The sequence below is a fragment of the Triturus cristatus genome, chromosome 3_1 (assembly GCF_964204655.1).
Source record: "Triturus cristatus chromosome 3_1, aTriCri1.1, whole genome shotgun sequence".
In the NCBI taxonomy this organism is placed as follows: Eukaryota; Metazoa; Chordata; class Amphibia; order Caudata; family Salamandridae; genus Triturus; species Triturus cristatus.
The window spans coordinates 18,390,294-18,402,803 of NC_140583.1; positions in this window are offsets into that span (position 1 = coordinate 18,390,294).

Consider the following 12,510-nt stretch of genomic DNA (forward strand, 5'->3'; position numbering starts at 1 on the left):
GCCATTGAAGTTCTTTTTCACTGTGATGAAAATCCAGGAAGTGACCTACCATAGGTGCTTGTCTTTTGCCAGATCTAATGGCAGATTTATGTTCAGATAGTCTCGTTCTGAACTCTCTCCCTGTCTCTCCTATATACCCTAATCCGCAAGGACAGAGTATTAGGTAAACTATGTTACTGCTCCTACAGTTCGTATGGCTTTTCAGTTTTCCTGTTTTAGTGCCATAGGTCCATGTTTGAGTAGTGATAGCTGATGGACACGCATGGCAGTTGCCACATCTATGGTTACCTAGAATAGGAGGGAGTCCATCAATAGTCATTTGATCTTCTTTTTTCTGTACACATGCTCTACTATGTACCAATCTGTCTCTCAAGTTGGGATTTCTCCTGAATGCTACAATAGGTTGGGTCAAACTACTCTCTTCTTCATTAGCATTGAGGATTTTCCAGTTCCTATGTAGTACTTTCTGAATTTTGTTGTTAAGGCTCGAGTAGTTAACTACACAGACGATTTTCTCAAGTGGTTGTTTTTCTCTCCCGGAAATCAACGCATCTCTGTTGTAATATTTGGCGCGTTTCATGGATTGTCTCACTAGTCGTCTGGGATATCCTCTGAGAAATAATCTCTTTTGGAGTTCTTCTGCATGACAATTGAACTCTCTTATGCTGGTACAGTTACGCCTGATTCTCAAAAATTAGATCTTTGTATCTTATGTGTCTTTAACCACAGATCTTTGTTGGCAGGAGAGAACCTGTATAGGTCTTTGTAAAAGTAATATTTATTTATTTATTTATATGCATTTATTACGCGCACAGATACTCGGGAGTGTCCCGGCGCGAATCTATGTCCTGTAAGAGGTTTCTACTGTTTTTCTCTGATTTTTTTCCCCCTCCTCTTGGACCTTTAGTTAACCTAGGGGGAGCCTTTTCTTTATAGTTTTTCTCTCGGTATTTACCGCAGGCAATATTACTATTTAGTGGTTTTAGTGACTTCATTTTCCTTGTTTGATCCCAGTCTTTTTCAGCTCTTTTTGGGAGTTCTGTTTAATGACACCTAGTCATAAGCACTTTTGTAATTTTTATACCTTTTCCCTTTTTTTCCTTTCATTTTTGTTTCTTGATTAAGTTTTACGTGTAACCACTCTAGAACTAACATGGAAGGCTTCAAAACCTTCGGGTTTTCAGATGAACTGTTTTCAACTCTCATTGGGCAAATATCTGGCACCAATGGAGACACTAGGGATAAAATAGGCGACAATAGCGAATGGATGAAATTACAGAATCTGAGAAAAAAGGCAAAGAGAATGGAATCTCATGCTCACTTTATGTTGGAGTACTTGAAAGCTGGAGCTATACCATCTGGTCTGAGGGTGAGAAACATTCCGGCCTTATTTGTTGAGGTACGCCAGTTCCTGGAGCGGTGGTCGCAGATTGCGAACCGCTGCTCCAGGGACTGGATGATCCTCATCATTGAGACAGTTAAGGAAATGGTCCAGATTCTTAATCAAGAAATCTTGGATCTGGAGGAAAGATTGAAAAAGAATACTAGTGTAGAAGAAGCTAAAGACAAACTACATAGTATTAACCAAGAACTTTTGGAATTTGAAGAATATCATATTAAGAAAAAAACAGATAAGTTGAAGAAAGATCTCCGCTGGTTTACTCAAGAAAAAGTTGACCCCTACCTGCAAAGTTCGTTTTATCAGGGAGACCACTCTGACTATGGGACATACAACCCACAGAATAACAGAAGACAAAAAAGTTTGACTTTTTCTGACACTAATTCGTCAGATTCAGAATATGAAGGCCCCAACACTAGCGAGGGCACATCATATAACCACAGACAGTACACAGGTCAATCCCGTAACCATTATCCACAGGGACAATCCCCTTTTTTACGGGCAGGGAGGGGCAGAGGACGAGTAAGATTTCAGAGACAAGAAAGGAACCACTATCCTCAAACAGAGCCAGTACATCCACAACAGTACATGAGGACACGGAACCATCAGTATTGGAAATCCTAGATAAAAATTATCTTAAACATGACAACATTCCTATTTTTAACTTGTCCAGCCATCTGCTCTCCCTAGAAGAAATAAATATCTTGAGTAAAGGGTTATCATTCGTGCCTCGCACACAGCCTGACATCTTCAAACTTCATAAAGACCTTTTTTATTTCTTCCGTAAAATAAGGTTGAAAAAATACATGTCTGATACTTACCCATCAGAACAGGAGATTAACTACTCCGGTTGCAAGCCGCCCTCTAAATTTACTCCATCTTTAGATATGGTAGGGCCAGAAGTGGCAATCTTCGAGAAATCAGTTTTAAAGGAAATTGAAAGAATTACTAAACATGTTCCTTATACCAACTCCAATTTGACATTCTCTGAGAAGACTGTCCTTAATGATTTGCAAAATAATTCCTCCATTACAATCAAACCCTGTGACAAAGCAGGAGGGATAGTCATTATGGACAGTGACATCTATTCAGAGAAAATGAAATCCATGCTGTCGATACCAGAACACTATCGCAGAATGCATAGATCAGCCTTGCTAGACTTAAAAATACGTATCAACAACAGTACAGCCAAGGCGTTTAGCGATGGTTATATCTGTCAAAAAGAGCTGGATTTTCTCACTAAAAAACACACAGTTGTTCCTGCCTTATATGGAGTTCCTAAAACACATAAAAATGTCACGGATCCACCCATGAGACCTATTGTCGCATCTATCAACTCTTGCACCGAACCACTCTCACAATATGTAGACTCTTTCCTTTGTCCATAAACCAAACTTTATGCCTCCTACATCAAAGACACTGGACACATGATGGCGACTGTAGAACATCTACCCTTTAACAACAAGAGACAATATCTGGTCACTCTGGATATAGAATCATTATATACGAACATCCCCCAGGACCAAGCTATAGAAGCAGTGGCAGCGCTATTAGCTAGAATTCCCGGTGAGAGACCGAATGAATTCATTCTTGAGTGCATTGATATTGTATTACATAACAACTACTTTGAATTCAGAGATGATCTCTTCCATCAGATCAAAGGCACCAGTATGGGCGCTTCATGTGCTCCTAGTGTAGCGAACATATACATGGGTGAGTTTGAACTAAAACATATTTTCAACGAAATAGCCCCCTTCGATGAAAAAATACAGGTATGGCTAGATTCATAGATGACATTTTTTTCATCTGGACAGGTAATGAACAAGATCTATTACAATTTATTGATTGGCTCAACCTCAGTGACAATAATCTCAAGTTCACTGCCAAATACTCAGCAGACAAAGTGGAGTTCCTAGACATTTGGATCAAAAATGGCAAAGGCAACATTGAAGTAAGTCTCTTTTTAAAACCTACTGCTAAAAACACCATCTTACAGCATAGTAGCTTTCATCCGAGTTGCCAAAAGGACTCTATCCCCTTTGGGGGATTTTTGAGAATCAGGCATAACTGTACCAGCATAAGAGAGTTCAATTGTCATGCAGAAGAACTCCAAAAGAGATTATTTCTCAGAGGATATCCCAGACGACTAGTGAGACAATCCATGAAACGCGCCAAATATTACAACAGAGATGCGTTGATTTCCGGGAGAGAAAAACAACCACTTGAGAAAATCGTCTGTGTAGTTAACTACTCGAGCCTTAACAACAAAATTCAGAAAGTACTACATAGGAACTGGAAAATCCTCAATGCTAATGAAGAAGAGAGTAGTTTGACCCAACCTATTGTAGCATTCAGGAGAAATCCCAACTTGAGAGACAGATTGGTACATAGTAGAGCATGTGTACAGAAAAAAGAAGATCAAATGACTATTGATGGACTCCCTCCTATTCTAGGTAACCATAGATGTGGCAACTGCCATGCGTGTCCATCAGCTATCACTACTCAAACATGGACCTATGGCACTAAAACAGGAAAACTGAAAAGCCATACGAACTGTAGGAGCAGTAACATAGTTTACCTAATACTCTGTCCTTGCGGATTAGGGTATATAGGAGAGACAGGGAGAGAGTTCAGAACGAGACTAACTGAACATAAATCTGCCATTAGATCTGGCAAAAGACAAGCACCTATGGTAGGTCACTTCCTGGATTTTCATCACAGTGAAAAAGAACTTCAATGGCTTATCTTGGAGAAAATCATCCCTAAGGTAGGACGGGACACTGATAAAGTGAGAAAAGATAGAGAATCCTTTTGGATTTTTCATTTGGACACAGTCCGGCGTGGACTCAATGAAGAAATCGTGTGGTTAGTTACATAATCTTTTGATAAAACATCTTACATGTCTCCGTTACATGCATCTACTATAAGACATATCCATTACCCACATGTATTCTTAGTTTAGCTGATTTAGCCTATGAGCTTGGAGTAGGCAATCCTATGGATTTCTCTTAGAAGGATACCATTAGCAATTGTCTGTTAGGATACTGTGTCCATCCATTGTATTACACATCTACCAGGCCTTATCTTCTGAAAATACTATTTCCTCAGCACTGCAGCTCATTGCCGGTCATTTCAATATGGCGGCGTAACTGAGAGACATTGACTTAAGGAGTTATTTTGAATAGACAGGTCTTGCGAGACCTTGCAAGATTATCTGTACACACTCATAACGCACTAACGTTGCAAATTTTATGGCTTGTTACGAAGAACAAAATCTACCAGGCTTCATTATTTGATTATACCATTTCTTTAGCACGGTAACCCATTGCCGGTCATTTCAATATGGCGGCGGAATCGATAGACATTGATTTAAGGAGTCACTTTGAATAGTTAGGTCTTGGGAGACCTCGTAAGATTATCTGTAGACAGCCACAATGCGCTATCGTTGCAAATCTTTTTATTTTGTTACGAGGAACAACATTGTTTTCTCCCAACTCACAACCAATTATGATATATCAGGGTACTAGTGTTTCAAATATAAAAAATCGTTGTTGACAACAAGAATATTTTCCACCTAAGGTGGCGCTCTTTTATATTAATATAGACTGTTGATTTGTCATAGTCCTTAAAACGTATATGATACGCTGATATACTTGTTACTTATTATTATTAAATGTTTAGGGAGCGTTCTATATTCAAATATGGCGCTCTTGTTTTCATCTACTTCTAATAGATCGCAGTACTCGCATACACGTTCTTCCTTGAATTCCCGTGAGTTCTTGTTAGCCAATCACCATATACTTTCAGATTAAAAAATCGTTGGTAGCACGCTTCGTCAGAACTCTTGCTGAGGTTTCCGACTGCGATGCGTGTACTTTGCTGACAGACTGCTCTAAGCAGGTAAGACCCGAGGCAGCTATCCTCTGTGTGGAATTCTTAGTCTCCGTAGAGTAAGCACTGTACATAGAAGCAGGTATTTACTTTATGGTTAAGTTAACGTCTGACTTGCGCACACAGTCATTGCTTCTCACGCTTCAAACTTCACATTTTCACACTCGTTGAGGTTTTGATTGCGATGCGTGTATCTTGTTGACATACTGCTTCAACTAGCCTTGTAGCCACCCACTGAGAGGAGTTTGTTGTCAATCCTTGTTTAGCCTTCATTGAGAAAGTTTTCAAAAGGAAGTAGTATCCTACTTTATGGCTAAACTAGCGTCTGTTTTTATTTACGTAGTTATCGTTCTCCAAATTTCTAAACACTCTCTTGGCTACACAGTTTATGCAATAGATATATAATACAGGGGCCTCATCACTGCTTCTAGACCACCTCTTTGCAGTGTCGCATTTGTTTTTCGACCGTTTGTGTTTGGTCGTATGTTTGTGAGGAAAAAAAGGTGACTGTCATATAATCATAAGACTACCGCTTCATATTATGCAGCTTGACTGCGTGTCACCATTGTTTTACCAAATATTGTTCCATCAAAACGATATCCTGTTCGCTAATTAAACTCTATCTGTCGGAGCGAGTCCAGCCTCGCAGATTTTCAGTGTGGCCTGGCCGCCTGTTTAGACAATGTTGATGATGGCTGGTATGTAAATAGGTTTGTTTGGAACCTTTTTCTAAATTCTGTTAATCTCGATGTCACATTATTATTACTCTATTCAGTGAGCGACAATATAGGTTCATACCACTACTCTCTTTAAAAACTACCTGTGTGTTTAGTCTTTGACATTAATATCGATGAACTCACTAGATGTTTTCTCTTCTTTTTGCCTAGCTATTGTGATATCGAATCACTCTACACACAGCCCATCATCCCACCCCATTGGAATTTGACAGAGGCTGATGCTCTTATTAATTGTAGACTGACCAGTACATGCTTTTACCCATACAAATATAACAGGGTAAGATTGCTTTTGTGATCTCTAGCCTAAATACGTTTGTGAACCTAAATGAGAGGTCTCTCACTAATATATTGCCTTACCATTTAGAAATAGACTGACCTCAGTGGGAACCGGATAAATATAAGTGTTTTTGACACTATCAAAACGACCAGCATGCTCAGCTGAAATAACTGGTTGTATCCACTTCAGGTAGCCTACTCAGGCACTTATAGAATATTAGTTTTCTATCTTTTCTCAGACCTACTATGACTTAATTCCATCTCTGTACACGGTTGTAGGTTTTCTCTTCTTTTCTCTATACTTAAGACACACTTGTTTCACTCTTCTCAACACGTTGGGTGTTTTTAACATCTTATTGGTGACACGACCAATGTGAACTGGTGATCCATCTGGGAGATATGAAGTCTAATTGTGAGAAGTTGGCCTGGTGTATGATGTTCACTAGTTAAAGTGACCACCTTGTACCATGCCAAGCAACCCTTATGGTGTGGTTGTAAGTCAACCTTTTCGGACTAGCTGCCCTAGTGGTAGCGTAGGCTAAGCAGTCTTTGAGGCTAAACTCGTTAAAGCGTGTTAAGCAAGCTGTTTTACCATATGTAACCCCCCTTTATACCCATGAAAGGACACCACACAGATATATATTCAAAATATATATGTATTTATTACTCAAAGTATCCCCTAGACTCTTTATGAGCACAGGAGCACAAATCGTTAAACAAGAAAGTATCACAATATACAGAAGTTGCACTTTATATGGATGGGCCCTGGTGGCCACTCAAACCATATACTAAAATAGTGGTATAAGTACCACGTCTAGGAAAGGAACAAGGCCTAGGGCCTTTAGAATCGCTGGGCCTACAAGGAGCTAACTTCAGTTAGTGACCAGGAGGTCCACGGGTCGCGTGTGCAGTGAGGAAAGTTACACGCGGGCTCCCATAGGTTTTCAATGGGTGCGTAAAAGTTCAAAAGTTACTGCTAAAAGGGTCTTCTGGTTGAACTACGAAATCAAGACTTCAGATCTAGACATTAGAGATGTTACTCTACACTTGTGCACCGGAGTGCCAGCTTTACCTCACCCACGGGAAGCGGGTGCATAGGTCTCGAAGTGCGTCGGGTTTCGTCTATCTGTTCAATGGAGCCTGAAGACAAAGATGCTGCAGGCGGCCGGTCCAGAAGAGATGCGGTGGATCCAAGGATGGATCGGAGTTGTAGAAGACCTGTAAACAGAGGGGACAGTGTTCACAGTCACTAGCCAGTGACCGGCGTGGCACCAGGTAGGTACCAGGCGATGTCGGGTGCAAACAGGTGAAGAGGTGTAGCTTGTCTCCGCAGCAACGTGGTCCCTGAAGGTTGACGACGTCCAGGAGTCGGTTCACGAGCTGTCCCACGCAGGCTCTCGCTGTCGGCGGTGTCGGCGACTCGAAAGAAGCAAACAAGCCTTGGCAAAAGCAGGAGTTGCAGGAATTGAAGAAAGCTGTTTACTCTGACCAGCAAGGTCAGAGGGGCTGCTCCTTTGGAGGGAAGCAGGGGCCATTCTGGAGCAACCAGACCAGCATTGTAGTTTTCAAAGTTAATCGCCAAAATGGCCACTAGCCAACGGGCCAGGGACCGAGCAGGCGCGTCAAGATGCAAAGTGCAGAGGGGCCCCACGCAGATCGTGGAGATGCTGGAGGGCTCACCTTTGGTGCAGATGCTGCTCGGATGTTGGGCTTCTCAGGACCCAAAGCACAACTTGGAGGGAGCCTCTGTTGTCGCGCTTCCAGCTTGTCAAGTGTCTTCCAAGATGGCTGGCTCCACGTGTCTCGGTGCCTCCACGGGTTCCTTCTTTGCAGGGACTGTGGATCGGGCTGTGAGAAGTCTGGAGGTCCAGTTCTTGTTGGTCTCTGGGCTCAGGCTCCGGCAGGAGGTGGCGGCAAAGCAGACGTCGATTCGCTGGTTGGTGCTTGCGTTAGCAAGATGGTCACTCCCTGACCATAGGGGAGATTTCCTTCTGTCCTCTGTGCAGCAGAGCATCGAAGTTCCCGTCTTCTTCTTAGTTTCAAGTTGATTCCAGGATGTCTGAAGTCTTAGGACACAGCTCCTACCTTTAAGCGGAATCTAGGGGCCGGACTACCTGCTAGGTCCCTCCCTAAGGGTGGGACCAGGAAGGGGGGTGGTTACACCCCCAATCCTTTGTCCAGCTCGCCCCAGGTCCGGGGCTGGTGTGCCCCAGGACCGGTTTGAACTGGCATATGCACCGAGGCTCCTTGTGAGCCTCAGGCATGTCTGATTCTATTCAAGCCCTACCTGACCAATACACAAAATCCTGTCTGGGGTGGTGCACGCACCTCCCCTGGCAGGAAACCCTTTGTCCACGTCTCCCAAGCTGGAAGGACTCCCAGCAGCAGGAGGGCAGACTTGTGTCTGTGGTGGCAGCGTCCATTTTGTGGAGCTGAGGCTATGTCTGATTTTACCCAGGTTTCAGGTTCTGTACATATCGTGTCCCTCTAGAAGGGTGGAATGCTAACCCCGTCGCCAGAATTGGCGAGGGGTTAGTGTTCCAATTCGTATGACACCTTACTCGACATGTTTTGATAAAGCCAAACCCAAGATAGCATTTAACCGCGAGGTTCATAATGCACTCAAGAGTATATGGTATGGCGATATCTGGAAACGGTAGAAGGAAGTTGTTCCGACCACTGCAGACAGGCTCAGCTCATGCCAGAGCACCATCTCACATGGAACCAAGCACTCTGCCTTCAGGATTGTTAAGGCCTTATAGGTTAACATGTGTCCCATTTAAGGTAAGGTATAGGTATACTACACCTACGTAAGAGGTGGTTACACCAACTTACCCCAGCTGAGTGATCATCCAGTTGTGTCAAATTGCTAGGCCAGGGCAGGGGTGGCACAATACATGCTTCAGCCCCTGGTAGGCCTTAGATGCACCAATGCCCTGGGTACCTAGTGTACACTGGTACAGGGGCTCACAGGGTGATCCAATTCCAATTGGTTATGCACCTATAGTGCATAGTGTCAATTTAGTAGAGAGTACAGCAGGCTGGGGGTCTGATTAGCAGGCCCACAGCCTCAATATGTTAAAAACCAGTGAAGCAAAAACCAAACATTTGGGGTGACCATAGGATAGCAGACCCTACTCTCCTACACAACCCCCCCCCCCCAAAACGCAGGGACATTAAACTAGCCTTGACCAGTCTCGTCTTCATGTCCTAAGTGGAAGTACCTGGAGAGACCATCTGCATTCCCATGGTCTGTACCTGGCTGGTGCTCCACTGTAAAGTCCATCCCCTGTAGGGAAATGGACCACCTAAGCAGTTTGGGGTTTTCACCCTTCATCTGATTTAGCCACAAGAGGGGCTTATGGTCGGTCTGAATCTTGAAGTGAGTGCCAAACAAGTATGGCCTCAGCTTCTTCAGGGCCCACACCACAGCAAAGGCCTCCCTCTCAATAGCTGACCAATTCTTCTCTCTGGGGGTCAACCTTCTGCTAATAAAAGCAATGGGTTGGTCTTGACCATCTACATTAAGTTGTGACAGCACAGCACCCACACCCAACTCAGAAGCATCTGTATGGACAATAAACTCTTTGGAGTAGTCAGGACTTTTCAGGATAGGTGCAGAGCACATGGCCTTCTTCAGGTTATCAAATGCCTTTTGACAGCTTACTGTCCACTGAACCTTTTTGGGCAACTTTTTGGATGTCAGATCATTAAGAGGAGTCACAATGGACCCATAGTTCTTAACAAACTTCCTGTAGTACCCAGTCAAGCCCAAGAAAGCACGAACTTGAGTCTGGGTGGCTGGAGGAGACCAGTCCTTGATGGATTGTATCTTACTCTCCAGTGGTTGAACTTGGCCTCCACCTACAAGGTGGCCCAAGTACACAACCTTACTCTGCCCTATCTGGCACTTAGTAGCCTTGATAGTGAGGCCTGCCTTTTGCAGAGCCTCAAGTACCTTCTTCAGGTGGATCAGGTGATCCTCCCAGGTGGAGCTAAAGACAGCAATGTCATCAAGATATGCTGCACAAAAGTCATCCAACCCAGTAAGGACTTGATTCACCAACCTTTGGAAGGTGGCAGGTGCATTCTTCAGACCAAAGGGCATCACCAAAAATTGGTAGCGTCCTCCTGGGGTTGAGAATGCTGTTTTGGCCTTAGACTCCTCAGCTAACCTGATTTGCCAATAGCCAGCTGTCAAATCAAATGTGCTCAAAAACTTAGCAGAAGCCAGTTTATCTATGAGCTCATCTGCCCTTGGAATAGGATGTGCATCGGTCCTAGTGACAGCATTGAGTCCTCTGTAATCCACACAGAACCTCATCTCTCTCTTGCCATCTTTGGTGTGAGGTTTGGGGACCAGAACCACTGGGCTGGCCCAGGGGCTCTCTGAGGGCTCAATGACACCCAGTTCCAGCATTTTGTGTACCTCAGCCTTTATACAGTCCCTGACATGGTCAGGTTGTCTGTAAAGTTTGTTCTTTACAGGAAGACTGTCACCAGTGTCCACCACATGGGTACACCAGTCAGTTTGACTAGGTATCAGTGAAAACTTATGCTGAAATGATTGTAGAACTTGTCTACATTCAATCTGCTGGTGCTCAGTGAGGTTGCCTCCAAGGGTCACTCCTTCAACTGAACCATCTTCAGTGTTCTGAGACAACAGGTCTGGGAGAGGGTCACTCTCTTCCTCCTGTCCCTCATCTGTAGCCATGAGCAAGCCCATGTCTGCCCTGTCAACATATGATTTTAACCTGTTAACATGGAGTACCCTGTGGGGACTCCTGGGAGGGCCTAGGTCCACCAAGTAGGTAACCTCCCCCTTCTTTTCCAGGATTGTATGGGGTCCAGACCATTTGTCTTGGAGTGCTGCTGGGGCCACTGGCTCCAGCACCCATACCTTCTGTCCTGGCTGAAACTCAACCAAGACAGCCTTTTGGTCATGCCAAGCTTTCTGTAAGGCCTGGCTTGCCTCCAGGTTTTTGGATGCCTTATCCATGTACTCAGCCATCCTGGAGCGGAGACCAAGTACATAGTCCACTATGTCTTGTTTAGGCTTTTTGAGAGGTAACTCCCATCCTTCCCTCACCAGACATAGGGGGCCTCTTACAGGGTGCCCAAACAACAATTCAAAGGGGCTGTAGCCAACTCCTTTTTGTGGGACCTCTCTGTAAGCAAACAGAAGGCAGGGTAGAAGGATGTCCCATCTTCGCCTGAGCTTTTCAGGTAATCCTTTGATCATACCCTTTAGGGTCTTGTTGAATCTCTCAACAAGCCCATTGCATTGTGGGTGATAAGGAGTGGTGAACTTGTAGTTGACACCACATTCCTTCCACATAGCTGTCAAGTATCCTGACATGAAGTTGGTACCTCTGTCAGAAACCACCTCCTTAGGAAACCCCACTCTGGAGAATACTCCCAGTAGGGCCCTGGCCACAACAGGAGCTGTAGTGGTCCTAAGGGGAATTGCCTCTGGATACCTGGTGGCATGATCCACTACCACCAGTATAAATCTGTGCCCAGATGCAGTGGAGGAATCATGGGACCCACTATATCTATTCCCACTCTTTCAAAGGGGACCCCCACCACAGGTAGTGGTATTAGGGGGGCCTTTGTTGTGCCACCTGATTTGCCACTGGCTTGGCAGGTCACACAGGAGCGACAAAACTCCTTGGTATCTTCATTCATGTGAGGCCAGTAAAAGTGAGGGACAAGCCTGTCCCAAGTCTTTTTCTGGCCTAAGTGTCCTGCTAGAGGAATATCATGGGCCAAGGTAAGAAGGAAGCCCCTAAATTGCAGAGGTATAACCAACCTCCTGGTTGCACCAGGTTTTGGGTCTCTAGCCTCTGAATAAAGGAGCCCATCATCCCAATACACTTTATGGGTACCTTGAGCATTCCCAGCAGCCTCAGCAGCAGCCAGCTGTCTGAGGGGTTCAAGAGATGGACAGGATAACTGTGCCTGCCCCAAGTCAGCCCTGGAAGGTCCCCCTGTCCCCAGAAACTCAACCTGATCAGGTTCAAGCTCTTCAGGGACAGTTCCTTCAGGGTTCTCTAGATCATCCTCCTGGGAAGACTGATCATCACTTGGAGGCAGGGGGAACCCTCCTGTTCTTCTTCTTGGTAGGTGCTTGGTCCATTGTTCCAGGATCCAAGACCTGAGGTTCAGTAAGGCACTTTTTGGCCTGTCACCTGGTCATAGCAAGGA